Source organism: Podarcis erhardii (genome assembly GCF_964252035.2).
Source record: "Podarcis erhardii genome assembly, chromosome: 5".
Lineage (NCBI taxonomy): Eukaryota > Metazoa > Chordata > Lepidosauria > Squamata > Lacertidae > Podarcis > Podarcis erhardii.
The window spans coordinates 23685432-23711205 of NC_138509.1; the positions used below are offsets into that span (position 1 = coordinate 23685432).

Below are 25774 nucleotides of genomic sequence, written 5' to 3' on the forward strand. Positions count from 1 at the left end.
TTTGGCTGATCCCCTTAAAAAATGCTTTGCCTGCCCCCCCCCAACGAAAAACCTAGCTACACCCATGGAATGAGGGCAAAAGGATTGACAGAAACTACTTATTCAGTGAGTTAAGGACTACTGGAATGAAACTAATGTTCAAAGCAGATGCAACCTTTTAATGTGAGGTGAAAAATACTTTAACACACATTCCAGAATTTGTGTTCAAACCATTCCTACTAAACACAAATTTCTCTCTCTCTCTCTCTCTCTCTCTCTCTCTCTCTCTCTCCACTCTAATAGAAGTAGATGGAGGGGAACTCTGAACTGGCCCTTTCAGATGCACAGTTATCTTAGGATACCATTTAAACTGAAAAGATCTAAAGTCAATCCAACAATTCCCAACATCAGGTTTGTGCGCTGTTTTACTGCTGGAGTGTTTCATTATGAGAAGTCTGAAGGAAACAACACACAGGAAAAGCCAGGATCAGAAACCATGGATTGATTCTAACTTGTTCCAATAAGCCAAACTCTATAGAGTAACTGTAATGACAACCATGGTTATTTTAACCTGAAAGCAGATTCTTCCAATCTCATTTTCATGCCTGAACTAGAAAAGAGAGGGCAAACCCAAGGCTCCTGTCCAGATTCATTTATATAATTTTGAAACTATGGTTTAAGCATGATGTTCAAACTCAGCCAACGAAACCTACAGTGGTACCTCTAGTTGCTGACTTAACCCCGAAAAGTCCACAACTAGAGCGCCTCTTCCGCGCATGTGCGAGGCGCGCTCAACCGCTTCTGCGTATGCGCAAAGACTGCTTCTTCACATAGCGCGCAGATTGCTTCTGTGCATGCACGGGTGGCGAACCCAGAAGTAAATACTTCTGGGTTTGCCACGTTCGTAAGTTGAAAGTCCGTAAGAAGAGCGGAACGCAACAGGAGGTATGACTGTATTCTGCACTGATTGGAATGAAAGGAGTGCATTGTGAGCAACTGTCCTTAGGAACTATGGCCAAAGGAGTTTCAATAACAGAAATACCAGTTTTCAGTGTTGCCCACAAAGGGTATCAAAAAACTATTAAGTTGAGCAGAACATTTGGCTGATAGTTGATGAAGTTGTGGAGTAACATTTAATACAAGTTTGTAAGGACTCCTGTTTTGTCTCTCTTATCATGTAAGTGGTTGATTTCAAGTTAGAGCAAGATAAACAGGCAACTATGTATTTTTAGGTATCATAAATGTGTTATGACTAAACAACTATGGACACATTCTTTCACAAAAATGTATTCCCTGAAGCTCAAAACAAGGTAGTTCTAAAAACAGTTTCAAAACAGACTCTAAAACCAATCTTAAAATTTCAGTAGATTAACAAAACAGAGTACAAAGATAATGTTCACACTTCAATAGCAACAGACTTGTATTTTCCCTTAGTTTTTTAAAGTGTTAAAATAAGGTTGTTTCATGGTACCCCCCAACCTGAACTTTTCCTGCTATTTGTTCCCTTGGACTTTGGTTACTATTACTCATCAGTATCTTCAGCAAATTCCCTCTTGTGCCTTATCCAATGAGAGCATTCTGAAGGGAATAAATGTATCCAAGCCTACCTTTCAAACTAGAGAGTGAACAGGACCGTTCTCTTTAAAAAATACTCAGAAGTATAACTTTGCCAATAAGATTTCATTACCATTCATTTAAAACAGTGGTTCTCAGAGGGTGTGGTGCACCACACAAGTGTGGCAGGAGAGGCTGGAAAGTGTGCTGCAAAGATTCAAGGACAATGAAAGAAACGTTTTAGTGTAGTATAATGTCAAAATATTTTTCTATTTTCAAAATATGAATAACTAGCTTTTCAAAATGAGACTAGGAGCATCAAGTGATACTGCAAGCTCACACCTCTCATTGAGTTTGTATACATACTTAACATACATGTGTAAGAGGCTCATTTAGAATTATATTTTGGAAATGAGTCATGTTCTTATGTAGCTGCATTGTTTCACACTTTCTGGATGTCCCATGATCATATTATGAAGTAGTTGTTTTCTGTATGATAAATCAAGCACTGCTAGTAGTTGTTTCTTCTTGTTTTGCAATGTACTTCTTATCAGTAAAATAATGTGGTGTGGTGTGGCCCAGAGGAAAAAGCTTGAGAACCACTGCTTTAAACAATGACATACTAATGTCCATATATCTGGGCCAGTTTCTGCTGAGACTCATTATTATGTGTCCAACCATGAACAAACTTCTGCATGTAATGATAGATCAGATATTGGACCAATTTTACCCCATAAACGGAACAGCAATCAAAAACATCTGAACTGAGGTAGACTATTTTTAAATATCATATGCTAAACCAGGCTTCCTTCACCTCAGCCCTCCAGATGTTTTGAGACTACAATTCCCATCATCCCTGAATACTGGTCCAGCTAGCTAGGGATCATGGGAGTTGTAGGCCAGAAATATCTGGGGGGCCAAGGCTGAGGAAGCCTGTGCTAAACTATTATTTTTCTGCCAAGGGTTAAGGCACCATCCCTTTTGATCTTCTCAGCCACTCTGACCAGTAGGATTGGTTGATAGTTTGCCTAGAAGTTTACAAAGTGTCTGAAAAGGGATTTAATCAGCCTCTCCAACAAGGAAAGCCAACAGGTATTTTATATGATATTTTCAAATATGAAATACAATGGATGCTGATTGTCAATTATGTTTCAAGTGCCTGTAATGAAACTCATGCCCTCCTGCTACAGTGAGGACTAAAAAACCAGCACAGCAAGGAAGGCTGGTTCTTGTTTTTTTGTTTTGTTTTGTTTTGTTTATTTGCAGCTTTGAATCTGACCATGAGATATATTATAGACCCCCCCTCCCCCAGAATTTTGCTAGCCACCTTGAACTTTTAAGATAGGCAGGATATTGGTGCTTTAAATAAAAGTTAACATTTCTAATCCAACAGCCCATAAGAATGTTATATTTGAATTGAGCCCATTTTTGAATGGATGTTTGTTACCTTTTGCTGATGAGTGGGGTGAAATGGTGCTGTAGAGTTGATATTCTGCAAACTTGTTTCATCTGTATTTCCACTTCATCAATTCCAAAATAAAATTGTAACAATGCATATTTCTTTAAAGCTGTAAGACAGGAAAAGAGTTGGAATTTAATTTCAAGCAGGCTTTTTCAGAACTAAAAAGATGTGTATGTGTTTCATCCTACCAGCTATAGAGTATTTGTTTGCATAAATGTTAGTCTGCAAATAACACAAACTAACACTACACAGCCTCTCTGTACTGTGTAGCAAAGTACTTTGAAGGGGTTTTCAAATGCAGTCTGTGATAACACCATGAAGGGATCAAAAATCCCACTAGGCATGCCTGAGTTGTTGGATATGCCTAAAGTAGTTATTTGGATGCTCGCCATCATCTGTAATGATGCACAACAACACAATTCTTCAAAGTGTTACATACATACAGGCTCAATTTTCATATTCAATTAACTGTATATAATTCAGGATGACAACCAACAGACTTCTATAGTCTTGGCATAGTCAAAAACAAAAACAATTGAAGTGGGGATATAAAACTTGGTGTAGTAACTATGTTAACTTAGGGAAGGACTGGAAGAATCTTAGCCATCTGGTTGCTGAGGCTTCTAAAAACGGTATCACTCAGGAATTTAAATATTCTCTCAGTTTCCTATGTGATCTAGTGCCTTAAAGAACCTGTAATAGTTCCTAGCTTGGCCCTCAGTTTTAAATAAATTGTTGCCATAAATAAGATCTATTTTGACAATTCACTCCCCAAAATTGCATTCCCATCTCTTTTTAAAAAAAATAAAAAAGCAGTTCTATGGGGAAAGGCAAGTGATTAAAACGGTCAAAGTTGGCTTTAAGAGGAGAAATCTTGCATTGTGAATACATATTTTGGAAGGTGGGGTAGTATGCTGGCTCCTGGACTCTGTATAGCAGCTATATGGCTGATAGGGTGTGGGAGAAGTGGAAGAGGTTGAGAAGTAGGTTTGTATAACTACAGCAAGCCACTCCTGAAAAGTAGGAGAATTATGCTGTGCTGAATCTTTAGAGGAACACAATTCTCTGCACAGACTCTACCTACTGTAAACTTCCTCCCCACCCCAGCAAGATGGATAGGTTTGTCTGAAATACAGAAGGGTAAAATGGAAGGGCACTGCTCTGTTTTCTCAGCCTTTATTGTGTGGTTCATAACTCTTGTGTGGTTCAGATCTTTAAGAGTGTCCATGTACATGCTTCAATATTTTTGTGAAACTGTATGTAAATCTTATGACAGATTTCCATTTAGCATGGCTAGTATTCACAAGGTTGAGACCATGGCAAAATCACAAACATGTTCAGTGCCGGCAATAAATTTGAGGACCAACCATTCATTAAGATCTACAGGTCAGTATAAAAACAGCTTCCTTGTGCCTCCTGCAGAAATATATGTGTGTGTGCGTGCACACACACACACACACACACACACACAGGAACATAACACTGATGAAGGCAGAAGCAGCTGAGAAAAATGTCTACACAAAGGCTAACACACAATCTGGGAACCACAGACTCTGTAGCTTGTTACGGTGCCTACTTCAAAAACACTAAAGATGTTCACCCCACCTTCTGTTATGCCATCAAGTGAAAGAGCTGAAAAGTTACGAGCGTATTTTGACACCAATTGATGGTTGCTCTTCACCTCCAGTGGGAATGCAACATGGCCTGCAGCATACTCCTACCAGCTGCCAGAAAGGCTGCATGCCTATGCAATAAATTATGCTACTTCAATACTATTAAAAACATTACAAAAATAAAAATGATGCTGTTGCACATGCATGTTGATATGTAGCTGGGCAAAAATAAGGGTTCTAAATCCTAAATCAGAAGTGGGACATATGGAGAACCACAGGTGCCCCATTAGTGCTTTAGGATTTTGAAGTCGATTTTTGTCCAACTACATTGTGTCAGCATGCAGAGTTCAAAATCTTGAAGGCCTGGGTACCTGTGGTCCTTCAGAGGCTGTTGGTCACCATCTCTTCTCAGCCCCCACTAATGTGGTCAATGGTCAGGTTGCTATGATTCTATTACGAAAACTGTAGTCCAAAAGCAATTGATGGGTCACAGGTTCCCCAGTCCTGTGCTAAAGAAAGACTTCCACATTGTCCATAATGTTCTGCTTAAGCTGAACACAGCAAGCTAATGAGCCTGACTCAAGCTAATTCCAAAGGTTAACACGTGCAGTTCTGCCTTTGGCGTGAGCAGACAATCAAGCACTCAGCCCTCAAAAAATTAAGTTTCAGGATTGCTACCTCAAAGCTTCATAATAACCTTTGTCATTACAAGAAGGTCATAATGCTTCTGCCTCCATGCACATTTGTAAGTATTCCTATCATTGGTTTAACAGGCCTTGGGAATCAATAATAAATTTGTGTAAAATGGAGCAACCCGAAACTAACTCAAATATCAGATACCACCAGTTCTTAAAGACTGCAGTCTTTGCTGAATAGACAGGCTGACATTAAACCTCATTATCAAACACTTTTTATATTTGGAAAACTCTTGTTTTTTCCACACACTATAGAATATAATTGTAAAGCCAAAATATAAAGTGTTTTTCCTAGGCATTTGCTGAAATCTCATTAATCTTGTTAATGTCTATTGGAACACATATAAACCACTGAAAATAGGAGCATGGTTCTGGCTGTACTGACACCAACAGAATATCTGCTATATCATTTTTCTGACAAACCTACACGTCCTATTTGAGACCTTATTAAATTTCCCACAGCCACAATGTGTGTGAAAATAACATCCACAAACAAGCCCAAGGTTTAGCACAGATGGAATCCTGAGACTTTTGTGGAAAACTGTGGGGCCAGTCAAAGCACCACCCCACCCCAATACCATCAAGGAGACTTCAGAAGTGATTCAATCAATCAAACTCCCTCTCCTGTTGCCACACCTTATAGCTAAAATCACTGACATGATCACCTTCTGCAAGAAGAAAATGCAGGCTTGTGGGCAGGGCTGCTTCAGAAATGCGGACCCATAGGCTTTCATGGTTTTGACCAAACTGCAGGAGGCAGTGGAAGACAGGAGTGCCTGGCATGCTCTGGTTCATGGGGTTACGAAGAGTCGGACACGACTAAATGACTAAACAACAACAACAAGGCTTTCATGGAAGAGCGGCACAAACTTCAATGAGCTGTAAGGAAGTTCGATGAACTTCACAACAGAACTGATGTAAAGCAGCCTGTGTTAGTTCAGAGGGAATATAATACACAGTAACGTGAAGTTTCTTCCACTTGAGAAGTAATAGCAAACAAGATGGAGGAGCGCTCCAACAGTACCATGCCGCTCAATTTGTTAATAAGCAAGTTCAGTTCATCTATTCTTTCCTCCAAAATACAAAAAAGATTACCAATCCAAAATATTAAGAATTCCTCCCCATGTTTTAAAAATCTGCTTAAGACCTATTTCCATGATTGCATGATTTAGGCATGCAGAAAGAATCAAACCTCAAATCTACCTCTCCTGTATTAAGGGTAAACAAGGGAGAAAAATGCTTGCCTAGGAATTTCAATGCCTTAAGGCTGATCTTAGGAAGAGAAGCAACTACTTGTGTTGGCTTCATATAAGAAGCAGGTGTTATTGTAGTACTGCCAGGGGGGGAAATAGGGGAAGAAAGTTTTTCAAATGTGAATCAGTTGTGGGATAAAAACTAGAGGCTAGATACTGCAACTGAACTGAACTGAACTGGCCACAATTATTCTCTTTCCCCAAATTATGGCAAGACATCTTGATCCCCACCATTTTTCCTGTGGTTATGTCTATGGATTACATATTCTGAGGGATGTTTCAGAAGCTGTTTACTAACTATACATGCCAATTTCATTACTTCTGTAATTTTTCCAAACACAGAAACTAAATACTTTACAATAGTGTGTGTACATCCCATCATAGGGCTACAGTGGTACCTCAGGTTAAAGATGCTTCAGGTTACAGACTCCGCTAACCCAGAAATAGTACCTCGGGTTAATAACTTTGCTTCAGGTTGAGAACAGAAATCGCACAATGGTGGTGCGGCGGCAGCAGGAGGTCCCATTAACTCAAGTGGTGCTTCAGGTTAAGAACGGTTTCAGGTTAAGAACGGACCTCCGGAACGGATTAAGTTCTTAACCCGAGGTACCACTGTACTTCACAAAAATACTGTAGCCAACGACTTTAAAAGACTATAGAATTTTTGCATGACCACAAGCAGTTACAGAAGTCTGTGACAATACTTTGCTAAAAACTACGAGAGCCTTTTTTCCAACTCGCAACTTGAGAAAGAAATGGTCAGAGAAATCTCAGAAACAGGCATATTTCAATCTGGCTGAAACTTTTACACAGTGCTTCCTGTGTATATTCACACTTGAAGTATAATAAAATCAGACTTTTCAGTCACTACATCTTTAACTAGCAATAAACTGATCAAAGGTATCATTCTTTTTTTCACAGTTCTGTTGCATGCATACAACTAAACTAACTGCACGAGTTAAAAATAGAAAGTCCATATTTTGCATGTCTGCAAACTAACATCACATCTTTGTGGAACTCAATGTACTAAATAGCCATGCAAAACATTATTTATTTCTGTTAAAGGCAGGTATTACTAGCTATAAGAATGATCGACCTAGTATAAACACAAAAAGTTGAGAAAAAATATTAGCGATGTTCCATTAAAGTTAGACATATTTCTTACAAATGTATTCATGTAAGGCAACCTTTGATTTTTAAGTAGCTAACTGCATGGATAAAATTGTGCATCTGCTTATGTAGTCCCAAGATTAAAGGCAAGTGGTGCATCATACAAATAGTTTGAACTGGATTCCTCCTCCCCGCCCAACTAAACTGATTTAACCACCATCTGTGTGTTTCCAAATTCCAGGTGTATGGCAGACATCTTTCAATCACCAGCTTGTATAAACTTAGATTGATGTGCCTTCCCCATCCTTGCTTTCACAATCTGCCCCATATGTATTAATCCTCATATGGTCACATCAATTTCATAAATGTGTCAATTTCATAAATGTGTCTGAAAATGTGTTTGACTTCTGTCAAAGATGTGGCAGTTATTGGCATAATGGGAAACTTTAGCCTCTTGAGAAACAAGAATCATAATTTGCCATTGCTCTTATTTTGCTCTACATCATAAGCTGTGCTCAAGACCAACTCTTTTCCTACCAATGTCCCTGATCAGCTATGGGAAACCAGCAATATTGTAATAAACGTAACCATCTGATCACCATGCCTGCCTCTCTAAATCGCCCCCCCCCAAATGTATGACCCTTGCTGATTAAGCTGTCGTCTCTCTCCTCCCACTCCACCCTCCTGCAGCCTCCTCTGCACCATTAAGAGGTATGTTCTTACAGGCCGGGCCAGGACAGGAGCATACTGTCCTGACTGCAATGAAAAATATTGAGGGAGAGAAGGAAGAGGTACAAGCCTTTCCTGCTTCATTTGATTACAACTGAGGTGAAGAGCTTTTTGAGCATAAAGAGAAAATACACGTCAATGTGTAACTATTACTAGTGGTTCATTTCTTTATGTAAGAGTGCATGCAGCCTTGTGAGAGAAAGTCAACAAGCAATTTCCTCCATTCCTTCTATAACGGAACACAGAAATATGAATAAAGTACCACCTCGTGCACACAGTTATCAACTAGTTAGGTTAGTTTTTGTTCACCCTGAACAAAAAGTAAAGGGACCAAACTTTCTTACACGTATAAAAGTAAAATTTGGCGAAGTAATAACTAAAAACATGACAACTGTGATTATATGATCAGCATAGTAGATGATATGGCAGCTGCACTTAAAAAATCCTGGAGAAAAGAAAAATTGTTTTCCCTTTCCAGGCCCCCTTTAAAGAAAATCTCTTTTGGTCTTTCCCCTGAGTGGGGGCAGGGCTAAAGACGACTGGCAACTGTGTATTCTAGCCAGCATGTCTCCAGCCTTCAAGTGTAGTGGTAGGCTCTGGAATGAAGAATGAGTAACTTGATCTTTTCCCTTCCCTTCTGCTTCACAGCAACATTTAGAAAGTAATTTAACCTCTTAAAATGGCATCTCAGCACTGGTTCATAAGAGTTATTCTGCTGAAAGTGGGAAATATTAGGAGTTTTAAGCTTTTTTTCTTTTCTTAAAGAAGAATTTTAGAAACATTTTTTGAAGCATATCTATTGATGTATGTCTGTTTTCAGGAATTGAGGCATCTTGGTTTCACAATAAACTTATAGCACAATGCTAAAAATGTTTACTCAGAAATGTTATTGATTTCAGTGGAACTTGTTTACGATTAAAGTCTGTGATCCACAGCACTTGATAGTGTAGCTCATATCTTGAATTATCTGCAGTGCTCTCTACATGTGTTACTTTTTTGCTTAAGCTGAACAATTGTCATTAAAGTCACATATTCTGAAGATTTTCTCTGCTCTGCTTTCTAGGGAGGCTGCTGTCTTCTTTGATGCAATGGATATTTTACCAATTACAGGGGAATAACCAAGATGCAAACAGTAAAATGGATTTGCTATTGGTTATACTGTGTATATATAAATGGCACGCACCCAATACAAATAAGCAAACTGTGCAAATGATCCCTGGACATGGCTGCAATTACATAACAATTTCAATACCGCTCTTTACAGTCCATTAACCATTATAAGAGCCACAGCAAACTCCATTTAAGTTCTGTACAGATACTTGGTTCAGATATTATATGGTTTGGCTATTGAGAATGTACCTCAGGTTTGTGTACTTTTATTCTCTCCCATCCAGGTTCAGGGTAACTACAGCATGCTGTTAAATCTAATCAGTTTGGGACTTCCGGGTTAGCGCCTCCTGCAATGGCGGAGCTCCTCCGATCGGGAGGAACCGGCTCCGTGAAAAACAGGGTCTGACCGCCATGGCGACAGCGGAGACCCTTAGAAATCACAGACGGAAGAAGTCTGTGAACCTGGGACTCAGCTGGCACCTTCAGCGCCCCACTACTCGCGGGGAGACCCGGTATCGGGATTCCGGAGCGACGTGGGGTGAGAGGCGCGGTGCTTTGAATCAACCGCTTATTTCACGGAGCGAAGCCGCATTGCTGCTGTCGGAGAGCGCTGACTTTTTTCCTGTGGACAATTGGATTTTAAACAACAACCCGTGAGTAGAACGGGAAATTGAGCTTTTAAATAATTTAATTTGGCACCAAACGGGGAAGGTTTAAACAGGAAGTCCACCTTCCCTTTCTGTAAATAGACTGAAGCAAAGTGTTATTAACTAAGGTTTTAGAAAGTCTTACGTAAAGGATTAAAACTCCACTGATTGAAACCATTAATTTTGACCAAGTGAACTTGCAGGAGAAGGTGGAAAATTAAAAATTGAAGCATCACGTCTCTGAACCTGGGAACGGTTTGCAAAAAGTCCATCGACGGTAAACAGGACAAATTTGACAGCTGGCTTTAATTTGACAGCTAGCTTTAAAAGAAAGATATTGTTTCTATTGTCTGCTTCTGCACTTAAAAAGAAGAAAAAGTAACTGGAAACTGTTACTAATTTACTTTTGGAACTGTGCTGGAAAGGATTGATACAAATCGAGACTGTTTTCCTCTAGAGGGAGTTTTGGGACATTGTTACAAGAGTGCAGCTGGGAAATTGGTCTTAAGATAAAGACTGTGAGAAACTAATTCTGACCTTGAACATCTTAAGAATGTCGGCAAAGGAAGAAGTAGTGTCTGTTCTGAATAGGACAATTTATCTGCTGGGAAAGCTGCATAAACAGATAGATGTCATGGCTACTAATATTGATATCTTGGGAATAAAAGTGGGCATCAGCATAGAAGTCGACAAGAACCCGGCACAAGAATCTTTCTTAACTGAACAAATTGATGAATTAGAGAAGGAGAAAGTTGCTGTTGTTGAATATAAAGCAAAACATGGGGGAGCCTTAACACTAAAGAGGCAAATGGAGGATTACAACTTGAGGCCTTATATGACTAATTAGGAGAAGCCAGTTTTTGAAGATGGGTGCCTGGCCTGATCTGGAAAAGGAAAAGTGGAGAGATCCCTTTATGCAGGGATCAAATGACTTTTGGAATATGAATTTGAGCCAGGAGGAGATTGGAGCTTCGGGGGCCTTTGGACTTGAAAGAATTGTGAAACAAGGTTTGGAATACTTTATGGGCCCTAACTTCAATTATGGAAACCTGGCAGACTTGTCAAGAAGGAATATAAGCATCGTTGGGTTGGAGCTCCCCCGAGATCTGCTTTTTAGCACCAAAGATTATCAAGAAGATTGGCAGAAGGGAAATGAAGAAGAGTTAAGAGCCTCAGATATCAGATCTCCAGGTTGATGGACGCAGGGAGGTTGATGGAACTGAGGGCAGGGGCCGGGACCGGGGAGGGGAGACGGTGGAAAGAAATTGGGAATTTAAAGTGTATATATGGTGATTAAAAAAAAAAAATTAATGAGAAATGGAAAAATCGTGGAATGAAATTTTTATGACCCCAGGGGAAATGTTTTAAGAGATTAAGATCAATATATTAGTTTCAATGAGAAAAAAGATTAAATAAAGTAAAAATGGATGATTAATTGGTGAAAGAAGAGAATGTTAAATTACAGTATATTAAGATAAATTATTAGGATAAAAACAAAGATGAAGGATTTGCTGAAATATCTAACTGAACCAGAATACAAAGAGGGGAGGTGTGAGGAGGTCAAGGAAATAAGTTAAAGAAAGTCATGTAAAGGTTTGATTTGTTCTTTTTTTTTTCTTGATTCTATGCATTTTTTTTGTTTCTTGTCTGTTTTCCATTTTTTAGCTTTTTTCTTTGATGTGACTTGTTTTTATGTTTTGCTTTCTTTTTTGCTTTAATTGGGTGTTTTTCTGTTGTTATTTTTTTATTACTTATGTAACCTTTAAAATTTTAATAAAAATCTTTTTTTAAAAAAATAAATAAATAAATCTAATCAGTTTGCCTGCAAACCAGCATTACAAGCTCAGTTCAAACAATGGTTTCTCATTTTGGTTTGAAAGTAAACAATGGCTCACAGTGACCATAGCTTGCCTCATTCAGACATAAAGGTAAATGATAGTTACCATGAACATAGAACTGAAAGGGGGAACTGGGAGTGCAAAAGGAGAGAAGAGAGCATCTTATTTTATGGTAAGGTCAATGTGTCTCAAACAAACGTGAAGTGGAGAGTCACTTATGTTTGTTATACACCGGCTGGGTTCACATGTAACACTAAACTATGGTTCAGTGCTGTATGTTAGCTGGAATTAACCCAAGCAAAGCTTACTCCTCCCATACAACAGCGAGTTCTTTGTCAGTGTTTACTTCCAGTTTCCCCTAATCTTGCCTTATCACGAACTAGAGAATCACAGAATCATAGAGTTGTAGAGTTGGGAGGGAGGGGAAACAAGTTAGCTTGATTTGAAACCAATTTGATTTGAAACTGATTATTTTGTGATAAATCATGATCCCTAATTTGCTTACAAGAACAAGTTGAGTGGGGCAAACATAAAAGTAAATACTGACAAAGTCCTTCTTATTCCTACACTTGGAACTTCAAGTTAAACAAACCATAGTTTAGAATTATGTGCTAGTGAAGCCAATGTAAAGCACAGGCAAATACAAAATTCATTTCAGTAACATAGAGCTGTATCTTACACGTACATTTTATTGTTCATCCATGACTTCCTAAGTCCAGGAAGGCTGATTCACACTGTGACAGGCTGGGGGGGGGGGCTTACTCTGGCAATGTTCTGATGAGCCAGCATTTCTCTATAGGACAATAAGCTTTAAGGGCGGGGATACAGAAATACTTACTACCCCCCCGCCAGGGAAATCTCCTACTGTTGAACACTAAATTAATATGGAAGATATGTTAAACTGAAAAAAATGTAGCATCAGAAGACTAACGTCAAAATTATTCGGCATCCTAATCAGCATTTGATTTTCACCAAAGAATGAAAAAGCAACAGTACAGCATCCTTTATGCACTTTTATAATCTATCTGCTTTATTAGGCAAAATAGTCTCCATGCACTCATTCTGGCATCTTTGAAAATAAATTAAGAGAAAACAGATGCATTGGCAGAGATGCATGGAAAGCACTCAAACTTCAACCATGTCAGGGATCTATTGTGCTATAAATATAACAACATGCAACCTAAGGAGGCTTCTCTACTGATACACTTGTCTTTTCCATAGCAGCAGTAAGCAAATATGGATTAAACGCTTCATGAAAAAATGAGAATGCCCTTTGTTACTTCTGTAACACGGTCAATGACAACAGGTTTAGCTGACAGAACCACAGCTATATAAAACAACACAAGAGTGACCAGTACAGTAATAAAAATGTATTAAGCAAGCAGTAAGCTTCTCTAGTATAGCAACTAATAAAAGAGGGAACAATCGATCCCAAGCTAAGCTCCTTTAGTTATTCTGATTCCAACATGATTTAAGCTTCAATGCTACAGTCCCCTTATCTGGGAGTGCTTTGGGAGGCAGAGGTGGCCTCTGTTGCATGGATTTGGTACCAGCTTAAGTGAAATTTGGAGGGTCGCAATGAGAGAGGGGGCCCTCTCAGTGGTCACATCCATCCATAGGAACTATCTACGCCAGGATGCTTGCCTAAGGCATACATTATAATCCTTTTAACCAATGTAGACTTGCAACTGAGTACAGTACACATGCATAGGATTGCACTGTTTAAACAGCTAAACTTGGTTTGATTGCGCTCAAAGACGGTTCATGCAGAGCAGCCCAATTCAGATTACCAAGTGTAAAGAGTAGTTTAAACACTATGGACTGTATCCAATGTTACTACTCCATTTGTGCAATGTAACTTCTCCCTTCTCTCCCCTGCACTTCAAAATTTGCTCCAGACCATTGTAGTACTTCTGATATAGATTTGAGGGTTGCATGAGCAGAGGAGAAGAGAAGACCTTGTTGTGTGACTGGAGGTTGTTCATGCAGCATTGAATACATTCCTTAATTGGGAAACGTTTTCTTTAAAAAGTGTGTTTTACTGCCTTTCCTTTCCTTTATATCTTTATCTGATCTGAGAAGGAAGTGAGGGTAGTTACCTCAGCTTGAACAACACATGAATCATGACAGAGCTGTATCTTGGGGTAGAGGATAATATGCACCTGCAAATGTCCTTCTTTTCTCCTATGACAGCCATACTTGGAATCCTTTGGAAGCAGGAATGGGCAAGACTGATTAAAACTACTATATAGGATAAAATGATCTAGAAGAATCTATCATTAACACTACTAAAATGAATCAATTTAAACCTAGGTCAAACAAACGTTTATTTCTTTATTACATTTATATCCCACTTTATACAAGATGTCATACAAAGTTTTTCCCCTCCTTGTTTTATCCTCACAACAACGCTGCAGGGTAGGTTAGACTGAGAGACTGTGATTGGTCCAAGGTCACTCCATGAGCTTCATGACTGAGTGGAATTTCAAACCATGGTCTCCCAGGTTATAGACCAACACACTACTACTAGATCACACTGGCTCCCATGAGGTATTTCAGGTATCTCTTCTATAAACATGCCGATTGATTTTATAACCATGAATGAGGTCCATCATATCATGAGCAGATACCCACTTACACAACAGGCCTTCATCTTTTCTTCCCCACAACTCCAAAATCTGCTCTTGAGTCTTGGGGGATCATCTGGAGCAGATTTTGGGTGTGTGCAGGGAGCTGGATGAGAAAGAAGAGAAACCAGAAATCCAGTTGCACAAGTGCATTTCCATTGCCAAGTGGCTGGACATCATTCAGTATCACTCCATTGAAGCCCTTCTCACTCTCTCACAACAGACAGAGGTAGAGATGGGATGTTTGTGCAGATTTTATTTCCCCTAATGTCCGAACACACTGCCAGGACACATATGTGAGCTTGGGCATGTGCAGGTGGAAGGTAAACAGAGTTCAGGTGGGCCCTCTCAGAATTCTTGATGAGCATGTGCTGCATATCACACTCACTTATTTACCACTCTATAAAACCACAGGTATCTGACAGCACACTTTAGAAGTAGACCTTGCGCACTTACAGGAGCAAGGGCACTCAGGGTCCTTTACTTGAAGTCTCAGTCCCCAGAATTTTTCCAGATCAATAGCTGGTAGTGAGCACCCACCCCTGCCTGGATGGGAAGTAGGTGCTCAGGTCCGGGTTTCAATCTAAAACTGAATTGGCTGGTATAAAATTGGAGTATAATCACTACCCAGCAGTGTTAGAAACTGGGATAGAAAAGCTAGGAGCCTGTGGGACCAAAACAGAATGTCTAGTTGCCATTGGGGGGGGGGGGCAGCAACACTTTTTATTTATTATTTTGATAAGCACAAACTAATACACAATTCACATAAATGACACATTGTTAATATCACATTTTAGTAGAAATTATGTTTACAGTTTTCAAAACACTCTGCTCTTTATTGTTAAACTCCTTAACATATTGTCTATCCTTAACATATACTTTGAGGCTTCAAAGCACATGCATTTCAGTAATCCTTGAGTGTCAGCCAGGCACAAAAAAATGGTACCCAGCCTTTTTGAGGTGCTCACAAATGAAGAATCTTTAGTCTTTAGGCACAAATCTTTAGGCCTGGCACCGTGCTAATTTCGAACCCTGCCACCCAGATAGACACAGTAGGTGACCCAATGAAACAGGATGGCAATGATACAACGGCTTTCTGTAAAGCTGATTCCTCTCATCCCTTTTTGCTCACTCATGTATAACATTTCAGCAATGTATTTTTAGTTTATTTCTTTCACAGTTGTACCTCTCTGCAGGCCTCATGTGCAACATAGGCAAACCTACTATCTGTTGGAATTCCTGCTCCATGATTGCAGTCATGGGATTGTTGTCTTTCACATGACGGTGTATGTTTTAACTCCACAGTGTGGGAAGTGACGGAGACAGGATGTTTGTGTTACTGTGTTCCGTTAAGTGGGACTATTGTCCTTTGTTCTTTCTTTTTGCTATCTGATGCTAGAGAGAGAGGGAGCCATGTTGATTAGCCAAAATACTGAGTTGCTGAGTTCTGTTACGCAAACTGCGAACACTCTGCAGATCCCTAAGTGTGCCGATGTCTGTTGGCATTGGTCGCTGTGATGTTCGGGCAGAAGAAAGCTTTTGATGCTTCCAAACAATCGACCAGGAGGGAGAGAACATGCCAATCGGGCATGTGTCTCTACCAGGGTCCTACTCAAGTGTAGGACGAGCTCCTGACACTATCTACTGAGCCAGTATTTCCTTGATCAAGTTATTTTACAGTGCAATCCTATGCCTAACTCAGAAGCAAAATCCATTGAACTGAATACTGAACAGTGCTTATTCCCAGTTAAGTGGTTATAGGACTCTAACCTTAATGTGGGGAAAAATCATGTTAGTGTTAAATTCCCCCCTCCCATGCCATTCTTATACACTGCAAATACCAAGTAGATTTTAGCCTTCACAAATAAATACATGCGCGCGCGCGCACACACACACACACACACACACAAGCATTTCAGGAAGCACATTTGGATTTTAGAACAGAAGATAGACTGCAAGTCAAATCATATGAACAATGAAGTTTTCTAGTATATCAGGACATTTGGTTAGATGTCAAATTCTCAAGTGAAGGCAAAGCACTAAAGCAAAATAATTTTAATCTACAGTCTGACATGCTAGAAACATCTCTCATAACAACCCAATTGATGTGCCACTGGCCTGGGTCACAGCAATGGCTGGAACTAAAAAAAATCAGTATAACATATTGATCAACTAAAAGGATACCCCTAATCAAACTGGACAGCAGGATTTTTTTTTAATTTCCAATGCTTATAAAAACCTCAGGTGCCAACCAACTTATTTAGAGGCATTCTCCCTTCTCTCAACCACAGGAGGAATGCCTTTACCAAGATTATGCCTACAAGGACAAATGTGTGCATCTCTAAAAATTAAGTAAACATGTTTCATGCTTCAGAAATAATGTTTTTCCCATATACAAATTTAACTGATTCATCAGTTATTTAATTCAAAACTGATATGAGTAATCCATTAGAAGTGGTTGAGGGCTGTAATCCTAAAAATATTCGAAATTTTGAAATATTTGGAATGCCAGTATAGAAGTGTCCAGGCAAAAATGATTTTTCTTTCTCTGCTCTAATCTGTGGTCACTGCACTGCCAATAAGCGCCAGTCCCAGACTAAGGTAGTATAGCCATAGCTGCTGCTTAAACACCCAGCAGCTTCAGTGCACAACTGCCTTGCAAAATCATATTCATAATATGTGATTCAGGCCAGCTGTAGTTCAGCTTTGCAGCTGCAACTCAGGAAGGAGCAAAAGGTATAACTTATTGCCCCCTCCCAATCAGCCGCCCCTGTTCTTTTCCCTTGAATTGTGGGGGCGGGGGGGGGGGAGCAGAAAACAAAGCAATCCCTTTTTTTTTTTTTTTTTGCTTGTCTGCTTCTGTCTCTACCTACTTTGCTCCTGAGCCACAGAGGCAGACAGGTACATGCAAGTGAGTGGGTGAGAAAGCAAAACCTGTCTCTCAGCTCTCACTTTCTCCTTTATTTCTTTGCTTCCTGCTTCTTTAATAGCACCCTGATTGTCAACTTCTAGCTCAACTTTACTCAACTTAAACTTAAGTCACTTGGGAGTAGGGGTGATGTGGCACATTTATTTCTGTTTGGTAAACAAACCTTAATCAAAAGTACGGTATTCAATGTTCATTTTACATGCTGCATAAATACTAAATATTTTACAAAAACCCCAAAAGCCAAAATTTTACAAAAAACCCAAAACCCAAATTTATCTGAGTGGGGGCGGGGATCAATAAAGCACACTTGGGTAACAATTTGTTTGAAATTTGTTTTTATTAGGATATGTTAGTTAAAGTTTAAGAAAAAATTAAGGTACTGAAATTGTATGTAGGCCTGTGTGCAAGTACTTCCTAGGGACAATCATCTGGAAAAAATTAATTACAACATTACAACTAACAGCTATTTGATTCATTATGTTAATGATTAATTTTATGGGGAAAATGTATTTTTAGGAATGGAAAATATTTCACAGAAAAATATAACAGTGGAATTTTTTCCACTCGAAGTCACTGTGGGTGGGTGGAAAATAGGGCTAGGAATAAGATTTTTTTAAAGAGAATTTTATTATTTTCATTAAACATTACAAACAGCACACAGACTTATTTCAGTTACAAACCTGCACAAAGCAAAGTAACCTCGGCCCAGTATACCTGAAGGAGTGTCTCCACCCCATCATTCAGGTCCTCCTCCAGAGGGTTTTCTGGCAGTTTCCTCACTGCGAGAAGTGAAGCTAGAGGGAACCAGGCAGAGGGCATTCTCAGCAGTGGCATCCTCCCTGTAGAACACCCACCCATCAGATGTTAAGGAAATGAACAACTACCTGACTTTTAGAAAACATCTGAAAGCAGCCCTGTATCAGGAGGTTTTTAATGTTTGAGGTTTTACTAGGTTTTTATATGCACTGTAAGCCACCCAGAGTGAGGTATAAATATTATTTTATTTATTTAAATTTCTTCTTCTTCTTCTTCTTCTTCTTCTACTACTACTACTACTACTACTACTACTACTACTACTACTGAAGCAAGGAAAGTATCAGTAAATGTAATATTACTCATGTAATATCTCTGTGGGCATTTAGGTAGCTACCCTAAGGGGGCTGGGTTTGATGAGGGAAAGATCAGGCTACATCGTTAAGAGACAGGAAGTGTTGGGGATAGTAGATATACATTTATTGAGAGCTGGGTTTCTTGTACAGTGGTACCTCTAGTTACGGACGCTTCTGGTTACGAACGTTTCAGGTTACAAGCTCTGCTAACTCAGAAGTAGCTGCTCCTGGTTGCGAACTTTGCCCCAGGATGCGAACAGAAATCGCGCACCAGAGGCGCGCGCGCAGCAGGACACCCTATTAGCGAAAGCGCGCCTCAGGATATGAAGGGTTTCAGGTTAAGTACAGACCTCGAGAACGAATTAAGTTTGTAACCAGAGGTACCACTGGTTACAGACGCTTCAGGTTACAGATGCTTCAGTTACAGACTCCGCTAATCCAGAAATAGGACCTCGGGTTAAGAACTTAGCTTCAGGATGAGAACAGAAATCGCACGGCGGCGGCGCGAGGCCCCATTAGCTAAAGTGGTACCTCAGGTTAAGAACAGTTTCAGGTTAAGAACGGACCTCCAGAATGAATTAAGTTCTTAACCCGAGGTACCACTGTATTGAGTATCACAGAAGCTTTGGAATGAGAATGGGAAAGGACACTGGTACTGGCAGGGCTCATAATGGTTGGGTTGGCTGCATTGCAAAAGGTGAAAGAAACAATGGAGACAGTTAAATGGAGATTTATAGTTTGATTGTAAACCTTCAAAATAGGATGGAATATAAATGTAAAGAAATAGAAGGTGCAATGTGCCACATCTTAGAATTTAAGACAGACAGATATCCACAGCTGCCAAGCAGATGTTTAATTCCACATTTTGATTCCCTTTCTTCTAGTTTATTTTTATTGGACAATCTCAGACTTCAAAGCTGACATCTGTTGTTTGACTTTCCACAATTTAATTTACACTCTCTCTTCTAATTCCTTATGCCAGAAAAATTTTCAGCATAATAGTTTCACATTAAAAAAAGGTGTGACCCGGAAAAGCAGTATTAAGAGTGTGGAAGTCAAGAAGCAACCTGATTAATACTGCTTTAAAATTCATTAACAGAGCATTAAAAAACCCACACTGAGATCCATAGTTTCTGCAGAATACAGCTCTAGGGGCTTAACATATCCACCCCAGTTTACAAAATGTAAATTAGGGGTTTATTTGGAGTAATAAGGCTATGCATATTATCAAACAGTTTGTATCTGACAGCAAACTGTATTTTAATAAGTAAAATTATCAAATTTTAATGCATCTAAAGAAATTAAAAAGCTATATTGGAACAATTTATCTATATCTATATTGCTACTCATTTTTTAAAAATCAGAATCGTTTACAACAGTCACCCATAAAACCATACAATAAAAACTATGCAAAATTTTAAAATCAGAAATCAGCTAACTATTATGAAAAGATGCAGAACTCTCTAACACAGGTGCCAGGAGCCCTGAAACTAAGGATGGAACCAGTGTAATACAATGCCTTGGATAACCATCCAATTGAGTCAGTCCAGGAGGATACCATGGTCAACAGTATCAAAAGCCACTATCAAAAGCCACTGAGAGACTGAGCAGAAATAACAGGGTCACACTCCTTCCCATGTTTCTCTCATGATAAAAGTCACCCATTAGGGTGACCAAGTCTGATTCAGTTCCAAGGCCAGGTCTGAACCAGCTTGACATTATAGTACGCTTAGCTACAATACCGTTGCTTTCAGCAGCTACTTGTCCATTTTATTTTTGGTTACTGTCTAGGTTTCTAAGGCAAAGTTGTTGCTTCAATGCATGCCACCTTGTAGAGAGAGCTTTACCTCTGGCAAACATAACATTGGTATGAGGCAGTCCACTTCATTCTAGGATTCATCTCAATCCAATGCACATCCCTAACATTTACAGTGCAATCCTATACATTTGCACTCAGATGTAAGTTCTATTGAGTTCAATTGACTTTATTCCCAACTGGATAAGAGATTACAGGTTTATACGGTCAGTCAAAGGCCCTGGATACAGACTTCCCATTTTTTTAAGAAGTGCTGTTCTATTAACTACCAACCCTTGCTTCTGAATAGTTCTTAGCATGCTGTCTTCAAGTAAGTGCTCTTGCTTATTGTCCTTATTAATAAAGTCAAATAAAACCATTAGCAACTGTGAAGGCTTTCTGTCTTTAAACACATACAAATTCTGTAGTGCAAAAGGCATGTGGGCTGCATAGTGCTTAGTATAGCTAGGCCACTTTATTACATTGCAAAAAACAAACACAGAAAACATTTTGTTTTAGCAGCCAAATGGTATGCGTGCTTGTTCAAGAAATAGATGTATTAACATGGAAAATGTGATTCACAATCTGTTTTTTCAGTGATTAAAATCAATCTAGTCTCAAAAATCTGTTAGATTGACACTTTTTGCAGAAAGCATTTCACAGTTCTATTCAGTCAATTATAGTTTGGCTGAAAGATTCAGCCGGCACGTTGTGAGAGAGATTACAAATCACAGTCTAGACTTCAGAGGAGATGTGCTGCTGCTTTTATTATATGCCACATTAATGATCAAATGCATATTGCTTTAAGTTATGCAATACTGGAGCACTTCTGGGTATTCTTACATTTCTACTTGAAGCTCAATACACTTTGCTCTGAATTAAACATATCTACCACCAGGTCCATTAGTAGAAGTGTGCAGTCATACAACTATCTGTGGTTGAGGAAACAAAGTTTTTCACATTTAATAAATCCTTTTTAAAACAGCAGCTTCTTAATACTGTATTGCGGGAATGGTTGTGGAACTGATCACTTGCTGGTAATGTAGTAGTATGTAAATGAGTCTTATTTTTGGAGCAAAGATTCTAGAGCAGTGCTGTATGCAGCAGAATATTTTCCTATTTCTGGAACACAAGTATAATCCTAGAATATCACAATACACACTATCATGACCATGCAAAAACAACAAACCAACCTAGGCTTGCCCAGCTGCAAATAAGAATTGTCTCTAAGCAACTAGATAGGGAATCTTTACAAAGACTGCTTCTTTTAATTTTTATTTTAGGCCAGATACAGGTATATGTAGGCAGGTGGGTTAGTAATTGCTTTGTGAGCTAGTAACTTCAGTAGGCTTGTTAGGTTAAACAGATGTGACTCACACAAGATTCAAGAATAATCTAGAATAATCAAGCCAGATAGCTACATTTTGCACCTACAAAACTATTTTTTTAAATCAAGAATTCAACCTTGCCTTTGACCCATTTGCCACTCACTATTAACACTTCAGTTTGCTTTCTTAGTGATTACTAATTTTCAAACTGGTTTGTGCTCACCCTGGTTTCCTAGGTTTTAGATAATCTAATTTCAGTACTGTGAACAACAGTAAATGTGAAGTTCAAACAAGTATGCATTCCCAGATATGTATCCCAGAATCCCTAGTGCACACTGCAGACATCACTTTGGAATTTTTCCAGGCCATCTGTTTATAACGCAACAACTGTTCAGTTGTTGCTCATGTGTTGCAAGGAAGCCAAATGTTTTCCCTCAGGGAAGTGCTTGTATCTCAGGTATAATGCAATTACTATATACTGTGGCTGGTAAAAATGTGATTCTTTAGCAACCTCGCAGCACCCTTCCAATGAGCAGTTCTGTCTGGAACATACTGTCTAAGTGTCCAGGGCATCTACCTGACAGCCAGGTCTTGTTTGCAGCTGGAACTCACCGGAACTCAGTTCTGGCACCTCTCAGGTGGGTGGCATTGCCATTATAAGAGAACAAGGGAGGCATTCATGGTGAGTTCTGGCACCTCTTTTCTAGAAAATAGCACCACTGACAGCATCCATGGCATACAGGTGGTAAATAACTTCCTCCCCCTCATACTTGGCTTGTAGGTGACAACACACTACAACAGTCTACTTCAGGCATGTCCAAAGTCCATTTCGGGGTCTACTACCTAATACCTCCACAACTTCAATCCTAAAAAAAGCTCAACATCTTGGGGATACTCCATGCGGGCAACACCCTCACGCCCCTTCACTTCATCAAATCTGGCCCCCTTTGAAAAAAGTTTGGATACCTCTGGTCTACTTGCAAAAGAAAAGAGGAAAAAGAAAACAAAACACAGGAGCTGAAAATGAGCTATCACAAGGAAATATGAAGATATGTCCAATGCCAGTTCTCTACACTACCTGGAAACAAATCTTCACACTTAGTGCAGGGGCACACCATACCAATACCTCGGTGAGCCGCTTGTTATTTTAACTCAGTGTTTTCTTTTTAGCCTATTCTATTAGTCCCTTTTTGCTCTGTTCTACCACTTCTCTGAATACTTCTCCAATAGCTTTCCCTCCTTTTCTTTCCACATACCATTCATGCTCTCTTCTCTCTCTGTAGTATAGTGAATCTGTCATCCCTACCAACACAGCTCTTTTTCTCAATTATCCATTCTTTTTGTTCCTGCAACCCATAGAGCAGGTGAGGGCAAACTTTTCAGGATTAAGAGGCACAATCAACAGGGGGAAATCATTGGGAGCCAAATTTTGATGGTGGGTGGAGTCACCTCTTTTCTGCCATCCATATCATGGTGGTACAATATCTCAGAACAAATGGGCCACAATAATACCTCAACACAGAGCCCAGGAACCACACATTGAATTAAATGTCCATATCGTAAATTAAAGTGTTCACAATATAGTTAATAATATTTAATATACACAATGCTTGTTCACAGACACCTACCCACCCCATCAACTGGTGCATCCCAAAGCTCAAACCTCTCTGCACTATGGTATCTTGTAGGCTACTAACAGAAGCCGGGACTAGGAGGAAGGGAAGAGGTGATATTATTCTTCCAAGCTACAAACATGAAGAGTACAGAATCCAATATATGCACATACACAAAAATCAGGAGCACCAAGTCCTTCTGCGAAACCTTTCTCATTTGGGTGGGATCTGCAAGGCAACAACAAGGGGAAATGAAAGAGGTGGGCTAGCCCAGCTTGCAGTGTGGCTCTGAACTATGAGCAAGGCTACGAAAAAAGGAGAGCCTTAGCTTGCTTGCAAAAACCCTCTCCCAAATTGTGCAGCTACTTAGCCCAGGGCCTTTCAGAAGACAGTATGAGAGAAGCACAATACTGATGGGTAGGGCAGCATGCATATGCCTAACTCTATATGCACGTCACACTCACCTCAATGAATGTGAGTAATGAAATGCAGTGATGAGGAATGTGGGATTTTAGTGGCATCTTGGGACACCCATGGGTACTGCACAGAAGGCCTCTGAGGGTCATATGTACCTCATAGGTTGCTCACATGTGGCATAAAGGTAATGTTTCAAGACTGCCAGTAATGACTGGAGTATCTGTGCTTTCTCTCATGGCTTTAAACAGCAAAGATAGGTACCTAGATTGTATGGGGGGGTGTTGCCCGCATGGAGTATCCCCAAGAGAAATTTACTTACCTGAGGACCCTTGCTATCTGCCTAAGGTAAAAAAAAAGTGGCAGGTTGTAATAGATTTTAATGGATCAACTTTCATTACCTTCAAATTTAAGAACATCAGTGGGCAAATATTTATACAGTGGTACTTCGGGTTACAGGCGCTTCAGGTTACAGACTCCACTAACCCAGAAATAGCACCTCGGGTTAAGAACTTTGCTTCAGGATGAGAACAGAAATCGTGCTCCAGCGGCATGGCGGCAGGCCGAATTAGCTAAAGTGGTGCCTCAGGTTAAGAACAGTTTCAGCTTAAAAACGGACCTCCAAAATGAATTAAGTTCTTAACCTGAGGTACCACTGTATACACTGCTAATTAATATACATATTACATGAGAGAAGTAACAGCACAATCCTACACATGTCTATGTGAAAATTAGGTTCTCAAAGTTCAATGACAGTTATTATCTGGGATGTGTGTTAGCTAGACATATTTACTAGGGAGTAAGCTCTATTAAGCACACTGGGACTTGTGTAGGAATGAACTATACACTGGGACTTGTGTAGGAATGAACTATAAACAACATTTCTTACTCATGAAGTACAGTATTCCAAGTAGCCCAACTGAAATCATGGAACTTTAAAAAACAAAAAACACCAAGTTCAGTGAATTTGTTTAGAATAAAGTTACATTGCTGGAACATAAAGTTACATTGCAGCAGGCAACTTGCTCCAAAGCTCACGAAGTTTTACCAATTATATACTGAATATATCTTTCTTCTACTTAAAACCCATTGACCTGCAAACTAAATAGTCTTGATGGCCTTCAAAAACATACCCCCTTAATCTTCTTTTTGTTATGATGAAAATACCTTTAATCTCTCTCACACAAACTTTCAGCCTAACTTTTATCCTGCTTCAGAGGAAGCTTTATCAGGAGGAGTTGCAACTTCAGAACACACAATTTAAGCCCAAAACAATGCTAGTCAGAACATTCCATCAGAAAACATGTTTAGCCTTTAAGATCTCATTCCACTGCTTCTTCAGAACTTTCAATAACTATACCTTAAAAAACTTTGTGCACTTGAAAGTTATTGTCAAGAAGCAAACATTCTGCAGTAAGAAAGCTTCGTTTTCTACACTATATTTTTAATGTAAGAACACTAGTTTTGTGATCATAAGATGACAGAAAGACTGAAACTAAGGACCTGCAGCAAAATGTTTCAGCATAGGGGTACTCCTGTTAAGGATTTGAGCCGAACAACCATTCTCCCAGAATGCTCCATTTCATTTCTTCATCACCACCCCTGTTAGCCAGCACTGAATATCCACTGACCATGCTCAGTCCTCATTGGGCTATTTCGGGGGTTTCTCCCCAGGCCCATTTGAGCTAATGGAATAATGCCTCACCAAACCTTGGCTCCTTTCCACCCCTGGAAGCCTGGTGATACCTTCCTCTTGTAAACAGATGGGTGCTGTTTGGCCTACCTAAAGGATCCACACTTAAGAGAACTGAGTTTATTATTAGTATTTGGGATTCACAGTGGTTCTCAGGAACTGATTCACAAAACTGCCGTTCAGAAATTAATGATATGCATTGGCCATCTGAACAACATGCCTTCACATACAAGAAACAACATGTATCAAAACCAAGCCTTAGGCAAAGGCAACTAC

General features: G+C 39.5%; 1 protein-coding gene across 1 annotated transcript in view; it reads right to left on the reverse strand.

Moving 5' to 3' along the window:
- Positions 1-25774, reverse strand: part of BMPR1A (bone morphogenetic protein receptor type 1A) — a 54712-nt gene that overhangs the window by 25854 nt on the left and 3084 nt on the right. The window contains exon 2 of the mRNA XM_081861233.1: positions 2981-3101. The gene's annotated coding sequence lies outside the window, so the exon portion shown is untranslated. The remainder of the gene's footprint in view (positions 1-2980; positions 3102-25774) is intronic.